General features: G+C 43.6%; 1 pseudogene; it reads left to right on the top strand.

The window, feature by feature from the left end:
• The first annotated feature begins 522 nt into the window (after nucleotides 1-522).
• The window catches only part of LOC102180660, a 30,840-nt pseudogene continuing 14,709 nt past the window's right edge, over nucleotides 523-16,653 (top strand).

The raw sequence follows: 16,653 nt of genomic DNA, 5'->3' as shown, positions 1-16,653 counted from the left end.
GCATGCCCAGTTTGGGGGGAGGGGGTTAGTGGTCCTAGCCAATCTTTTTTGTTTTAATTGGATTATAGTTGCTTTATGGTATTGTGTTAGTTTCTACTGTACTCTGGAGAAGGCAATGGCACCCCACTCCAGTCCTTTTGCCTGGAAAATCCAACGGACGGAGGAGCCTGGTAGACTACAGTCCATGGGGTCACAGAGTCCTACACGACTGAGCGACTTCACTTTCACTTTTCTACTGTACAGCAAAGTGAATCAGCTCTATGTATAAATACATCCCCTCTTCCTTTCTTTTTTTTTTAAACAGGAAAAAACCAAGCAAAAATTTAATAATCTATACAATGGAGAGACTCAGGAAAACTAAGTATCTCTGGTCCTATTCAATCTTAATGAGCTCAGCTCAACCTAGACAACTGATTCCAAGTTCCTGGAAAACAATTCTGGTGAACACCTTGTTGTTTGCTTACTTGCCACTTGGAGGATATGCAAGTCTTCAAACGACCTTGATTAGTGAAGGCAGGTGCAATGGATTTGACTCGTGATTACCCACTGCTTCAGGAGGAGGCTTTAGAGGCATCCAGGCAGGAGATGATGGTGGAAGCAAAGAAAAAGACGCAGAGCTGTTGGAAATCTATATGGAGGGTCAGCAGAGTTTTCTGATGGGGTCTCCACATATTGCAGTACCCTTGTATCCTTGCAGCCAGGGCTCCTAACCTGGGATCCATGTGTCCCAGGAATTTCCTGAATGCACCTTGGGAAGTTCACACCCCTCTGAAAAGGTATGAGGGATGGTATGTCTGAGTATTGTCTTGGCAGGGGTGGGGGCCCATGGTTTTCATCAGGTTCTCAAAGGTGGTAGAAACCCCAACAGATATGAGAGGTGATTGAAACTGGAGGAGGGACATGTTGGGGGGTTGTCGTGCTCTTTACTTTTCTGTTTGCTTGGAAGTTTGCATAATAAGCAGCTCAAAATATCGGTGTGCCAACTGTGCAAGAAGAACAAAGAAGGATTGTTGTGGCAGACCTTTTGAAAGGCACATTGCTACATTTTATGGCTCATGGTCAGCCTGTTCTAAGATTTTGGAGGTGTTCTCAGATGGCCACAGCCCCCTTCCTCCCCTATGTGGCTTTGGTAGCCACTTTGTTTCTCCTTCAAGGGGACCACCTTCTACTGAATTTCATTTTCTGATTTTCACAAATACAGAGTATATTAAAGTTCCTTGAAACAAAGAGCTGGGGTGCTAGGGTTTAAGGGGCCTGACTTGAAAACAGCTTTCTCAGGCACTGGTGACCCTGAGCAATAACAAAAACCCTGAGCCTCAAATTATTCTATGTAAAAGAGGACTTATATTTGCTCATTGGGTGATTGGTGATAAAAAAAGATCTGGGTAATACACATATCCCAGCCCTGCATGACTAAACAGGAGCTTGGCGCTGCTGTCGTTTTCAAGTTGTGGAAGAATTACGCAAAATTGGCGAGCACAGCGTCCTCTTCGCATCATTCAACTGGTCAAGGTAGGATTTAATTTTTACTTTCTTTAAAAAACACTTTTTTTTTTACTGAAGTATAGTTGATTTACAATGTTGTGTTAGTTTCCAGTGTACAGCAAAGTGATTCAGTTATACATATGTATGTATCTATCCCTTTTTAGATTCTTTCCCATTATAGTTTATTACAAGATATTGAATAGAGTTCCCTGTGCTATACAGTAGGTCCTTGTTGGTTCTCTATTTTTTTAAATTTATTTTTAATTTTTGGCTGTGCTGGATCTTTGCTGCAGCGGGGGCTTTTCTTTAGTTGTGGTGAGCGGCAGCTACTCTCTAGCTGCAGGGCACAGCCTTCTCATTGAGGTGGCTTTTCTTATTGCAAAGCTCAGGCTCTAGGACCGGAGGCTTCAGTAGCTGAGGCCCTAGATCACAAGCTCAATCGTAGTGGTGCACAGGCTTTGTTGCTCCACAGCATGGGGGATCCTACTGGATCAGGGATCGAACCAGGGTCTCCTGCTTTGGCAGGTGGATTCCCAACCACTGGGCCTCTAGGGAAGCCTGGTTATCTATTTTACGTATGTGCTGTGTGCTGTGCTTAGTCACTCAAGCACGTCTGACTCCCTGTGGTCTCTTGGACTGTATGTAGCCTGCCAGGCTTCCCTGTCCATGGGATTCTCCAAGCAAGAATACTGGAGTGGGTTGCCATTTCCTTCTCCAGAGGATCTTCCTGACCCAGGGATCGAACCAGCATCTCTTGTGTCTCCTGCATTGGCAGGAAGATTCTTTACCACTATATTATATATAGTAGTGTGTATATTTTAGTCCCAAACTCCTAATTTATCCTCCCCCCCGTTTCCCCTTTAGTAACTGCAAGTTTCTTTCCTACGTCTGTGTGTGTATGGAGAGGACTGGGGAAAGCCGTTTGTTATGTTGAATGCCTCTCTCACCCCCCACCACCAGTAATAAGCACCCCAAGGGTCAAGCAGAGTTGGGCTGACACCCTGATTCCCCTGCCTCTGCTGAAAAACCTGCAGCATGTCTTTGAGGTGTAGTTCTCTCTCTTGCTTGTTCAGTTCTGCTTCTGACAAAGTCAGAGCCGTTGGCCTGGTGGCCCTGTGGGCAGCTTGCGGAGGCCACACCGTGGCTGGTCTCCCCACCTCAGCCCCCTTCCCCCTGGTGGCGTCCCAGGCTGCTCCGGGGGACTCATCCTGCCTCTCCTCTGCTACTCCAAGCAGGTCAGTCTCTGGTACCTGGTTCTCCCCTTGTTCTCAGCGCAGCTTTCCTTTCTTTTCCTGTAGCTGCTCCCCCACCAAAGCAACTGGCCACGTTCCTCAGGCCCTGAAGCCAATCTGTTTCGGTTTCCGGGGTTTCAAAGGATGACAAGAGCAAGGCCTCCCGTAATGGAAGAGCATCTCCTATCCTCTCTCATTTGACTCTTCCAACTGTTTTAATCATACGGAGGCTTGGAGGGTGTTGTGGAGGCAGCACAGGGTGGTGGCTGAGAGAGCAGGCTCTGGTGGCAGCAACTTTGGGTCCCATCCTGGCCCTCCTATCTATTAACTGAGTGACCTCGACCAAGTCACTTAACCTCTCTTTGTCGCCATTTTTTACCTCCACCGTAGAGATAATACCACTTACCTCTGGGGCTTATGAGGATAAAGTACTAAGATGACATGGCATATAAAAGGTGTTTAATGAATGAAGAAAATCACATCAGAAGGGTTCAATTAGTGAAGAAAGACATGGAAAGAGGGTTCAATGAATGAAGAAAACGCTGGTCACTCAAGTAGTGCCCGACTGCTCTTGCTGCCCCTTTAGACCCTCTCTTCCCACTCGGTTCTCAGCTGCCTGACTTCTTGGGTTTGGCCGTTGGTGAGCCTTGGCAAGAGCACAAGGATGGAGGCAGAGTGAAGTCAGACATCTATTTCCCTGACTCTGTTCCAGCAGAGTCACCTCACTCTGCCTGTGTTCCTTGTCAGGAGGTCACAGCTCTTCTTACGGCAGCCCTCTCTATGGGACTTCTCCCGTTTGGGTTCCAATGACAAGTCCGTCTCCTCCATCTTTGGAGCTAGGAGTGAATACAGTCTCAGGGTACTGCATTGACCCTAACTGGTGTAACTGGGAGCTTCCAGAATGACCTCCTTCTTGGCGGGCTCCTTACTTCTCAAAGGCTTGGACCTTTAGGGTGCCTCTCCTCACAAGGTCTTGAGGAGATAATCCAATGCGATACTATCTAGAGTATGTTGTTGACTGTAAAGGACTGTGATTACTATAGGGCTTTATTTTTACTAGGAGGTGACCAAACCCTCACAGGTGAAAAAATGACTGTAGGAAAAATATCTGGGAATCTGTGATGTTTACTTTGAGTGTTTGCATGCTCAGTTGCATCGGTCGTGTCCAACTCTATTGTGACCCCACGGACTGTCGCCCACCAGGCTCCTCTGTCCATGTGGATTCTCCAGGCAAGAATACTGGAGAGGGTTGCCATTTCCTTCTCCAGGGAATCTTCCCAGCCCAGGCAGCAAACCTGCGGCTCCTTTATTGGCAGGTGGATTCTTTCCCACTGAGCCACCTGGGAAGCCGATGTTTACCTATTTAGGTATTGGGATTATAATTTCAAAACCCATATATCAAAATGGTACCTCCCTCCCCTCACTGAGAACCTGAGAAAGGAATGTTCTGAGGATCTTTGGTCTATGCAATGGGTCCCTATGGAGGGCTTTTATCTCTTCTACCACATGATGTGAGGAATTTCAAAGCCTATCTCTTCTAAAGCCTAAAGCCTGCAGCCCCACAATCTCACTGAGGGCTCTACCTGCTCTGTTTTGGTCACCAACACATCTCTGTTTCCAAAAGGTGAGGCAGTTTGATCAACGAGCTAGATCTTCTTGGTCTGTGAATCTGGGGGGCTTTGCCTCATCTCTGAAGACAGTTTGCTACAATTTAATATGTACATCAGACATTTCCATTTCTGACTTCTTTTTCCCTCAGGCTGTCTGACTGGCTCTGGGAGACATCTTAGGTATCTCACCCTTTTTGGCACTGGCCCTAGGCCAGAATTCAACTTTTTTGACAACCCGGTCCCTGGAGCTAGCAGATATCTCTCAAGAAACATTTCTCTCTACTTTGCAAGGAGATCAAGGGTTTCTGCAGTCTCCTCTCTTAACTGAATCCCACCCGCCTCTTCCTGACTGCCTTGGCCAACTTCCTCCCTATTTGTATTAATCGGTGTCCCCTCTGGTTAGGACTTTTCTAAGCTCCATGCCCTCCCCTTCTTCTCTGAAATTTCATCCTCTAGGACATGCTCCCACCCCATTGTCCAGCAGCCTCTCAGTCAGTATATGTCATTGTTACCTTTACATCCCAAACTCATCTCAGTCATGATGAGAGATACAGCAGTGAGCCATCCTGAAGAGAGAGAGGCTAGTTCCCTGCCCAGGGATTGAATCTGGGTAGCCTGGATGAAAAACAGGAATCCTAGCTACTAGACCACCAGGGACTCGAGGCAAGAAGCAAAATGGCCCCGACACTTTCCCCTCCTTTGAAAGCAAGAATGTTTCAAGGAGGTGAAAACTGGAAAAACAAGTATACAAAGTTTATTATTAGAGACTCAGTATAACATATGGGAGAGCAGACAGAGAAATAGTTTATTTAAGACAGAAGCAAGGCAGAAATGCACACCTAAGGAGAAAGGGTATGGGTGTCTTCTCTAATGAGGAACACCTTAAGGAGGTGATTTAAATCAGTAATAATTCATACAATGAATGAAGAGTCCTTCATCACATTGTGAGAAGGTAAAATTATCTTGCGTCTGTGGCCACAGAATTTTGGCTAGAATTCTGAAGTGTTCTACATGTTAAGGAGGTATGGACCGTCCTTAAAGTCAGTTTTTATTATTTACCCATCTTTTTCTGAAATCAGTTCAATTTAACTGTGTGTGAGGGGCAACTTCTTGATTTAGGTTGAGTTGTACTGGACAGAACACTGAACTCTCAACTGTTTTCCTTAGTTGATCTCCAAGGGTGACCCTTTCCCCTCTGAACATTATTACCTATTATTAAACCTGTTGCTCTTCTTCTCCACTCCTGTGTTTCCTTAGCCATTCTACCCCTAAACATAACATTTTTGTTCCTGTGAAGGTCACAAAGAAAAAAAGCCAAACTGGGCTCAAGACAGTGACAGAGATGTGCTTTAAACAAATCAAGTAATAAGCCGAAGTTGCCAACAAGGTCATGGTAAACCTTGGCTGTTCATGGACAGTTATGGTTAGACAGAGAGGTCTAGAATGATCCAGAATCCTGAAGGGCATGTGTGAATGGCCAAGTGCTGAAACCAACACCTCGCATTCTAAACCCACTCAAGAACAGGTTCAGCGATTTAGCAAAACCATCTGGTTTCACACAGGCATTTTGTTAGTGTCAGCACCACAGACGGGTGCAATAAGCCCCTTTTAAAAGGAAATGGAAGCATATTGGCTTAAAAAAACTTTTTGTTGAAGTGTCATATATGTACAGAAAAGTGGGGACTTCCCTGGTGGTCCAGTGGTTAAACTTGGCCTTCCAACGCAGGGGGTGCAGGTTCAATCCCTTGTCAGGGAGCTAAGATCTCACATGTCTTGTGGCCAAAAAACCAAAACACGAAACAGAAGCAATATTATATCAAATTCAGTAAAGACTTTAAAAATAGTCCATATTAAAAAAAATCTTAAAAAAAATAAAAAGTGCACAAATCTTTAGTGTGAGCTCACTGAGCAAACTGAGCACACCCATGCAGCCAGCACCTGGATCAGTAACAGAAAATGACCAGTGACCCCAAATGTTTCTCTTCTGATCCCTCCCAGTTACTATCCAACCCTTTCTTCCTCTTAGCACTTTCTCTAGCATGTTATATATTTTAGTTATCTTATTTGTAATCTATCTCTCCCACTGGAATATAAGCTTCATGAAGGCAGAGATTTGTGTTTTGTTTTGTTAAGTGCTATATCCCCAGCTCCTTTTCCTGTGCCTAGCACATTGTTATCACTCAGTCAATATTTGTGAAATGAATGGATGAAACTCTACAATAAGAAATGTTAAAAAATGTGGGTGAGTGGTTAAGGTGGTGGACTGCTGCTGCTGCTAAGTCACGTCAGTCGTGTCCAACTCTGTGCGACCCCATAGACGGCAGCCCACCAGGCTCCCCCGTCCCTGGGATTCTCCAGGCAAGAACACTGGAGTGGGTTGCCATTTCCTTCTCCAATGCAGGAAAGTGAAAAGTGAAAGGGAAGTTGCTCAGTTGTGTCCGACTCTTAGCGACCCCATGGACTGCAGCCCACCAGGCTCCTCTGTTCGCGGGATTTTCCAGGCAAGAGTATTGGAATGGGGTGCCATTGCCTTCTCCGAAGGTGATGGACTAAAAATGCTTACAAATAAGTCTAACCTTCAGCAGATGAATGAACAAAGAAAATGTGGTCTAACCATACAATGAAATATTATTCAGATAAAAAGGAATGAAGGATACCTGCTACAATATGGATAAACCTTAGAAACAAGGATGCTGAGTGAAAGAAGCTAAACACAAAGAACCACGTACTGTACGATTCCATTTATATGCCATGTCCAAAACAGGCAAGTCTATAGAGACAGGAAGTAGATTAGTGGTTGCCTAGGGCTGGAGGAGGGGAAAAGTGGAATGGCTGTTTAGTGGGTAAGGGTCTTCTCTGGAGGTGATGAAAATGTTTTGGAACTAGGTAATGGTGATGGCTGCAAAACACTGTGAATGTACTCAGTGCTATCGAATTATATACTTAAAGATAGTTATTTTTTTTCTTTCTTTTTAAAAAATATTTATTTATTTGTGCCAAGTCTTAGTGCCTTGGTGGCACACAGGATCTTCAATCTTCTTTGCAGCACGTGGGATCTTTAGTTGTGGCATGTGGAATCTAGTTCCCTGACCAGGGATTGAACTTGGGCCCCTTGTATTGAGAGTGCAGAGTCTTAGCCACTGGACCACCAGGGAAGTCCCTCATTTTCTTTTACGTGAATTTCACCTCAATAAAGCAAATATTAAAAAATCCTCAGAGGGACTAAATTTGCTGAACACCTTTTCTTCACCACCGGAAAAAGTGGAGTCTGGTGACTGTAGGATTCTTTATTTGAGAAAGGGGATGGATAGGCAAAATTTGGAGGAAGTGGCCTAGACTACAGTACTCTGTGTAGGGAGGATTTCTAGCCATGGGAATTGGAAGATGGGAGTCAGCAAAGTTGAGTGAAGGTAGATGAGGATGGAGAAAAATATAGAGATGACAATGCTGAGAAAAGAAACCTGGGATGAACCACTTTAAAGGGTTTCTCGAGAGAAATGCAGCCCTTTGCGGTGTTAGGGAGCCTTTCTGAATACAAAGCGTGCGTGCGTGCTCAGTTGCTTCAGTCGTGTCCACCTCTTTGCGACCCCACAGACTGTAGCCCTCCAGGCTCCTCTGTCCCTGGGATTCTCCAGGCAAGAATTGCAGTGGGTTGCCGTGCCCTTCTTCAAGGGATTTTCCTGACCCAGGGATCAACCCTGACTCTTAACATCTCCTGCACTGGCAGGTGGATTCTTTACCACTGAGCCATCAAGGAAGCCCTCTGAATACAATAGGTAACATTGATGAGTACAGCACTATGGAGATTGGTTCGAAGACTTTTTTTAACTTCTTTTTTTTCATTGAGCTATAGTTGATTTACAATAGTGTGTTAGTTTCAGGTGTACAGCAAAGTAGAGTCAGTTACATATATATATTCTTTTTCAGGTTTTTGTCCATTATAGGTTATTACAAGATAGTGAATATTATTCCCTGTGTTATACAGTACATCTTTGTTGTTTATTGTAGACATGGTATCTTTTTTTAAAAAAAAACTGAAGTATAGTTAATTTACAATGTTGTATTAATTGGTTGGACATCTCTTAAAAAAGAGACTTCTGAATCCAGGGTGACAAGGCCTTATAGTGGTTTGAATGGTGGTCCCCAAAACATATGTTCATTTTCTAATCCCTGGAATCTGTGAATGTGACCTTATTTGGCAAAAGGTCTTTGCACATGAAATTAAGAATCTTAAGATGCAGAGATCTCCCTGGATTTTCTGGTGAGGGGGGAGTTAAATTCCAATAACATGTGTCCCTAGAAAAGAAAGGCAGAGAGAGATTTGAGACAGACAGAAGGAAAGAAGGCAGACAGAGTTGAAGGTTTAGTAGTGGAGGGAGAGATTGGAATGACGTAGCCACAAGCCAAGGAAGGCCAGCAACCACCAGAGGCTTGAAAGTGTTTGGCCCTGCCTTGTGGACACTTTGATTTTGACCTTCTGGCCTCCAGGCTGTGAGAGCATAAATTTCTGTTGTTTGAAGCCACCAAATTTGTGGTAATATGTTACAAAAGTCCCAGGAAACTAATTCAGGCCTCCAGTGATAAACACAACAAGTTGGAGAAAAAACTACACACAAGGTCGAGTTTGGGTCCTTAGGAATCCCAGGAGTGGAGAAGATCCGCAGATCCCCTTTGTGTCTGTGAGGATGAGCTGATGGTCATCTGGCTTGTATATTGGCCCCCGTGTGCACTCATGTGGCCGACAGCAAACGAGGCATTCACGGGCTGACTGGCTCACAGCGTTTCGTACTTTTTGGCCGGTCAGCATTAACGCTGCAAGGATACAGGTAGGTGCTTGGGTCACAAGTAAGAGTGTGAAGACTTTAAAACAGCACTCAAAGAGAAAGCAATCTATATTTGCTTCGTGGAAATAAAATTTTACTGCTCTGTGAGCTCGGTTTATTAATTCAGAGTAGGGAAAGGAAATTGGCAAAGTCTGTCACCTTTTATTTGATCAAGTGACCAGCCACCTGAAACGGGCATGTTTTAAAGACACTGGGTGATAAATGTTCACTGTGTGAAGATGGAAGGAGGGAGGAAGAGAGTTTGATTTTGAAAGAACAATGCAGCCAAGTGTTTATTCATCATATATGCAGTGCTCCTAAGAGAAGGATGTTGAATTTCAAAATTCTTATTGAAAACTTTTAAAACTTCCTTTCTCTGATTGTTGCAGAGAGGGCGGTAGAATTGAGAGGAGAAAGGAGAGGATCTTTGACACACTTACCTATTTAACATTTAAAGCCTTGACTATACGCCTTAGCAGTACCAGGAGGCTGTTGGGTTTTACAATGTTTGAAATCCTTGGATATTGTCTTTGCTTTTATTCACATGTAATTTCATACTTTATGTTTAAAGAGCTGGGTTTCCTAGGTAAGAATCACTCCCTTCTCTTTCAATTCACAGATGATGGTTACTTAGAGGATGGCGACTGGACTATTTTCTTTATTTTTAATATAAATTTATTTATTTAGTTGGAGGCTAATTACAATATTGCATTGGTTTAGCCATACATTAACATGAATCTGCCATGGGTATACATGTGTTCCCCATCCTGAACCCCCTATATCCTAAAGAATTATGGTAAAACTTGACTGAAAATTTCTGGACTACAGAAACAACTTCTCTGCCAATCCCTTCCATTCTTCCATCTGTTTCATCTCATGAAAGCAAGATAAAGTTGTATTTTCTCAGTTGTTCCTTTCTATCATGTTTCTCACTTCAGTCTATATTTAAGGGACACTATTATGTATTATTTGTGTGTGTATGTGTGCTCAGTCATGTCCGACTCTTTGTGACCCCATGGACTGTAGCCCACCAGGCTCCTCTGTCCATGGGATTGTCCAAGCAAGACTACTGGAATGAGTTGCCATTTCCTACTCAAAGGGATCAAACCCTCATCTCTTGTGTCTCCTGCTTTGGCAAATGGATTCTTTACCACTGTACCTCCTGGTAAGCCCATATATATTATATGTTATATGTCATATGTTATATTATATATCATATATATTATATTGTATATTATATGACTCCACTAGTCATTTAATAATGTCCCTTTACCCCCTATACCCATGGGCCATAGAGATTCTAAATAGAAGGTGGAATTCTGCCTTATAATCTGGAATATTTCTTTTCTTATGTTAGTTTTTGTTTAAAGTAAGGCAAAATCCATATTGTGTTGTCAAGATTTAGACAGGGAAGCAGAGCCACTGTGGATATTCTAAGAATGAATCCTTTTGCTGATGTGGGAGGCACAGGGGGAGTAAAGGTCTAAAAGCGGGGAGTCAGAAGATCAGAGAGTTACTAGCCACTACCAGAAGCATTGGTAGAACTGGACAAATCAGAGGTTTCGGGAAAGTTCAAAAAGCCAAGTGCATCCAGCTGCCCAAGTGCAGCGGTGAAGGAAGAGTTGGTGGAGAGGTTTATGGGAGGCCGAGGCCTCTGTAACTCCTGCTTCTGTGTAGCTCCTGCCTGTGTGGGGCCACAGACAAGCCCCGGGGGGAGGGCCTGAGTCAGCCGTTGGCTAGCGGAGCCAGTGGTAGGAAACACGAGCTTGAGGTGGAGCAGGGGAGGGTCGGATAAGCTAGCCTCTGCAGGGCACCTCTGTTTCTGTCCATCTCTACATCTGCTGGGGTGGTGGCTGCCAATGGCAGTGACTGCTGCTTGCCTTCTGCCCTACAGTTAGTTTTCACACAGGTCCACTTTTGGCAAACTCTAACCCGGAATCATACAACAGAATGAGCTTCTAGGAAACTGCGGAGTCTCCTCTCTTAATCAAGCTGCTATAGCACAATTCAGCCCAGCCCCCACCATCATGATAACTGAAATGACGTCGAAACAAAAGCCACTTAAAAAAATTCAATAGATTAAAAACAAATTGAAGTATAGTTGATGTACATTGCTGTGTTAATTTCTGCTGTACAGCAGTGATTCAGTTATACATGTTTGTATTATATATATATATTCTTTCTAAAATGTTCTTTTCCATTATGGTTTATTATAGGATATTGAAAGTGATATCCAGTAGGACCTTGTTGTTCATCCATTCTATGTATAAAAGCTTACATCGGCTAACCCCAATCTCTCACTCCATCCCTCCTCCGACCCCCTTCCCCTTGGCAACCACCACTCTGTTCTCAAAGTCTGTGATTCTATTTTGGTTTCATGGATAGTTTCATCTGTATCCTATCTTAGATTCCACTTATAAGTGATATGTGATAAGTGTCTATTTATGATTTGCTTCACTTAGTATTAATATGCTAATCTCTAGTTGCACCCATGTTGCTCCAAATGGCATTATTTCCTTTTTTATGGCTGAGTAGTATTCCATTGTACATACCATATCTTCCTTATCTATTCATCTGTCAACAGACATTTAGGTTGCGTCCATGTCTCACGTATTATGAATAGTTCTGTTATGAACCTAAGGATGCATGTTTCTTTTTGAATTTTAGTTTTGTATGGATATTTGCCCAGGAATAGGATTGCTGGATTATATGGCAGTTCTATTTTTTAGTTTTCTGAGGAACCACCTAGTGTTTTCCACAGTGGCTGCACCAACTTACATCCCCACCAACAGTGTAGAAGGGTTCCCTCCTACATTTATTGTTTGTAGACTTTTTAATGATGGCCATTCTGACCTGTGTGAGGTGCTACCTCATGTAGTTTTGATTTGCATTTCTCTAATAATTAGTGATGTTGAGCATCTTTTCATGTGCCTCTTGGCCATCTATATTTCTTCTTTGGAGAAATGTTTATTTAGATCTTCTGCTCATTTTTTGATTAGATTGCTTGTTTTTTTTTGTTGTTGTTGAGTTGTATGAGCTGTTTGTGTATTTTGGAAATTAAGCCCTTGTCAGTAGCATTGTTTGCAGATATTTTCTCCCATTATGTAGGTTGTCTTTTCACTTTGTGGTTTCCTTTGCTATGCAAAAACTTGTAAGTTTGATTAGGTCCCATTTGTTTATTTTTGTTTTGATTTCTATTACCTTGGGAGACTGACCTAAGAAAACTTTGGTACGAGGATGTTTTACCTATGATGTCTTCTAAGAGTTCTATGGAGTCATGTCTTATGTTTAAGTGTTTAAGCCATTTTGAGTTCATTTTTGTGTATGGTGAGAGGGTGTGTTTTAACTTCATTGATTTCCATGTAGCAAAAGGCTTTTTAAAATTATTCTTCCATTCTACTGTCCCTCAGCTTAGAATTCAGAATGCATAAATATGTCATCCTTTTAAATACGATGGTCCAGTAAATCTGCTTTCGGTGGTGTTGAACCTGGCAGGACATTGGAGTATGGAGGGGGTGGCACGTGCTGAGAAACTCAAAGGATTCCCACTTGTGGTTCTGATGAATACGAAACCCTGGGCAAATCCTTCCCCTCTGTGCCTCTTGTTTTCTCACCTATGAAATAAGCTGAATTGTACCTAGTTGGTTTGGTTCAGGTCAGTTCAGTCACTTAGTCGTGTCTGACTCTTTGCGACCACATGAATTGCAGCACACTAGGCCACCCTGTCCATCACCAACTCCCGGAATTTACCCAAACTTATACCAGTATCCAAATAAGATAATGGAAGTGAAAGCACCTTTGTTGTTGTTCAGTCGCTCAGCCGTGTCTGACGCTTTGTGTCTCCATGGACTGCAGCACGCCAGGCTTCTTTGTCCTTCACCATCTCCTGGAGGTAGCTCAAATTTATGTCCATTGAGTTGGCGATGCCATCCAACTGTCTCATCCTCTGTGTCCCCTTCTCCTCCTGCCTTCAACCTTCCCAGCATTAGGGTCTTTTCTAATGAGTCAGTACTTTGCATCAGGTGGCCAAAGTATTGGAGCTTCAACTTCAGCATCAGTCCTTCCAATGAATATTCAGGGTTGATTTCTTTTAGGATTGACTGGTTTGATCTCCTTGCAGTCCAAGGGACCCTCAGGTGTCTTCTCCAAAACCACAGTTTAAAAGCATCAATTCTTTGGCACTCAGTCTTCTTTATGGTCCAATTCTCACATCCCTACATGACTACTGGAAAAACCACATGGACCTTTGTTGGCAAAGTAATGTCTTTGCATCTTTAGTGCTAAATACCATGATGGTTGAAAGTCCTGTTATTTCAAGCTGAAGGAATATCCTTCAGTTTGGCAGATGTTAGAGTTTATGTACAAAGTAGGTGATGAAAAATCATTTTGAAGTAAGTGAATTAATGAATGAACTTGACTTGGTACCATGGGAAAAAATTGAAGGTGTTGGTGAGGACATTATTTCAGATATGGAAATTGCCAGGGAACATCTTTACTCTCCAAAGTCAGCACACCCCATGAATCCTCTTCAGTGACATGATGACCCAGGAGTTTCCCTGCCCCTAGAAATATATATGTATTTTCTAGTTAACAGAGAGTAAGGGAGACATCATTGTTGTCGCCATTATCATCATCATCATCGTCGTCGTTTGCCTGAAGCCCCAGAATTTCCTGAAACACAGCACTGCTGATGGGAGAGGGTTTAGTATTGCTCTCTCTGGAGGGTAATTGGGAAGTCTGGCTCATGACCTAGTAATTCTACTTCTATGGGTTCATCCGAAAGAAGTGGCCTAATATGTATAAATGTGTAACTGCTGGGCTCTTGAATTCTAGAGGTGGGCATACTTCATCTCAGAGGTGACTGTGTCTGGTGTTGAAGAAAGCGCCTGTACGAACCTTGATGGTACATTCTAATTGACGAGAACTTGGATGGGCATAAGGTAAACAAAGAAGAAACAAGAGCACGAGGAGTTCCTCCTTGTGTCTCTCCCTCATCTGGATGATGGGAAGACAGCCGTGAACAAAACAGACCAAGCTCCTGCCCTCGTGCGGGAGAGAGGCGATCCAAAACTGAACAGTGTGATCGAATATCAGGTTAAGCACCGTGAAGGGAAATAAAGTAGCGTCAAGTATTACAGAATGATGTGGGTGCCATTTTTAGATATGGTGGTCAAGGAAGGCTTCTTTTATTTATTTCTATCTTTTGGCTGCGTTGTGTCTCTGTTGCTGCACACAAGCTTTCTCTAGTTGCAGTGAGCAGGGGCTAGTCTGCTGGTGCAGTGCATGGTCTTCTTGTTTCGGTGGCTTCTCTTGTTGCGGGGCCTGGACTCTAGAGTGTGCAGGCTCAGAAGTTGTGGTGCTCAGGCTTAGTTGCTCTGCGGCATGTGGGATCTTCCCAGACTAGGGATCGAACCATGTCCCCTGCATTGGCAGATGAATTCTCAATCACTGGACCACCAGGGAAATCCAAGGAAGGCCTCTTTGAGGTGGTGCTATTGGCTCAGCGACGTGATTGAATGGAGGGAGGCAACTATGCTGATATCTCTGGGAGCAGAACATTTCAGGAGGGGGACAAACACGTGCACAGGCCCCCAAATGAGAAAGAGCTTCTTTAGTCGAGGGACAGTAGGGACACCAGTGTGGCTGTACTGCAGTGAGCAAGAGGGGAAGGTGGTGTAGGTGAGGTTGGAGAAGGAGACAGGTAATGGACCACATTCGCTTTTGATTTGAGACAAGTCAGATGGGAAGCAGTTACAAAGCTTTGAACTGGAGAGTCACATTTGCTGGCTTAAATATTAAAGGGATATTCATGGAGAATAAATCATAGAAGGGCAAAAAAGGAAACAGGCTTTGTAGGATCTCTTGCAGTGGTCCATAAAGGAAGGAGGCTATCAGGAGACTGGAACCAGGGGAGGTTAGTGGTAGAGTTGGTGAGAGGTAGTCAGAGCCAGTATATACTCTGAAGAAAGGACTGATAGGATTTGCTACCAGGCCAAATGTGAGGTGCTGATGGAAAGACAAGGGTCAAGGATGACTTCAAAGTTTTGGCCTGAGCAAGTAGATACATGGAGCTGCCACTTCCTGAGATGGGGACTACTGGGCAAGGAAAGAGTCTGGGAGAAATGCAGAATTTAGTTTTTCAGTGATTAAGTTTGAGATACATATTAACCATCCAAGTGAGGATGTGAAGTAGACAGTTGGACATATGAGTCTGGAAGTCGGGGCAGAAGATGTAAATTCGAGTCATTAGTGTAGAGATGATATTTAAAGCCATTAGACTGGATGAGATCACCCAGGAGTGAATAAAGATAGAAGAGAGGTCTAGGGACTTCCCTGGTGGTTCAGTGGTTAAGAATCTGCCTTGCAATGCAGGGGATGTAGATTCGATCCCTGGTAGGGGAGCTAAGATCCTACATGCTATGGAGCAACTAAAGTCCATGTGCCACGACTAGAGAATTTGTGCACCACAACAGACTCATGTGAGACAGTGAGACACTGTCTCGTATGAGACAGTAAAGAGCCCAAATGCCACAGCTAAGACCTGATGCAGTGAAATAAACAGATATTTTAAAAAGAGCTCTAAAGTCTGGATCCTGGGACACGTGAATGTTTACAAGTCAGGGAGAGGTCAAGGAACCAGTTAAGGGGCCGAGAAGGAGTGGCCAGTGAAGAAGGCAGAAGACCAGGAGAATTTCATGTCCTGGAAGCCAAATGAAGGAAATATCTTGAGGAAGAAGTAGTTGCTTGTGGTGTGGGAGGAGGTAAATAATAAAGTAAGAAGCATTTGAAATTTTCAGGGCTCACTGGGGTGAGGAGGTGGGAAGTTTAGGTACAGAGAAAGGGAAGACATGAAGTCAATAGAGACAGCTGAAGGTCTCAAGAAGGGGCAAGACATCACGGTCCATGAAGGCACGTCATCAATGAGAAGTCCCCATGTGGTGGAGAAGGGCCAGCGACTTCCTGGGGACAGTAGTACCTGGTATGAATTTGAAGTTATTTCCTGCTGTGTTGTGATAGACGTTCATTTACTCCAAACCTCCTCGTAACTCTGCTATCTTTGGGTGGCATGCAGTAGCGGCATTTTGTGCAGATGTAGGAAGAGCAACAGTTATGTTGAGAGGCTGCAGCTGCCCATGAAGGTGAAATACATGGGATAAACAGGAAAAACAGAGTGAGAGGTGACCAGGAGAGACAGAACCCCCTGAGGCCCTTTGGAGATCTTGGAAGAGCCACTGGACTTCTCTTGGTTTATGGGATGGAGTCATTAGTATTTTATTTAGATATAAAAGGGAAAGATGAACTGTGTATGCTGGAGGACCTGGGGTCACCTGGGTAGCAAATATAAACTGAAAAGTGTGCAAGGACATATGTACGGGCAGGTCCTTTGAAGCATTTTTTTTTTTTAATACTAATAAAGATTGGGAGCCAGCTTGGATGTCTGACAGTGAGAGAGTGATTAAATAGGTTAATAATGCTTCTTTTTAATGGAGACATTAGAAATGA

Source organism: Capra hircus, assembly GCF_001704415.2.
Source record: "Capra hircus breed San Clemente chromosome X unlocalized genomic scaffold, ASM170441v1, whole genome shotgun sequence".
Lineage (NCBI taxonomy): Eukaryota > Metazoa > Chordata > Mammalia > Artiodactyla > Bovidae > Capra > Capra hircus.
This window is presented reverse-complemented; position numbering and strand designations above follow the sequence as displayed.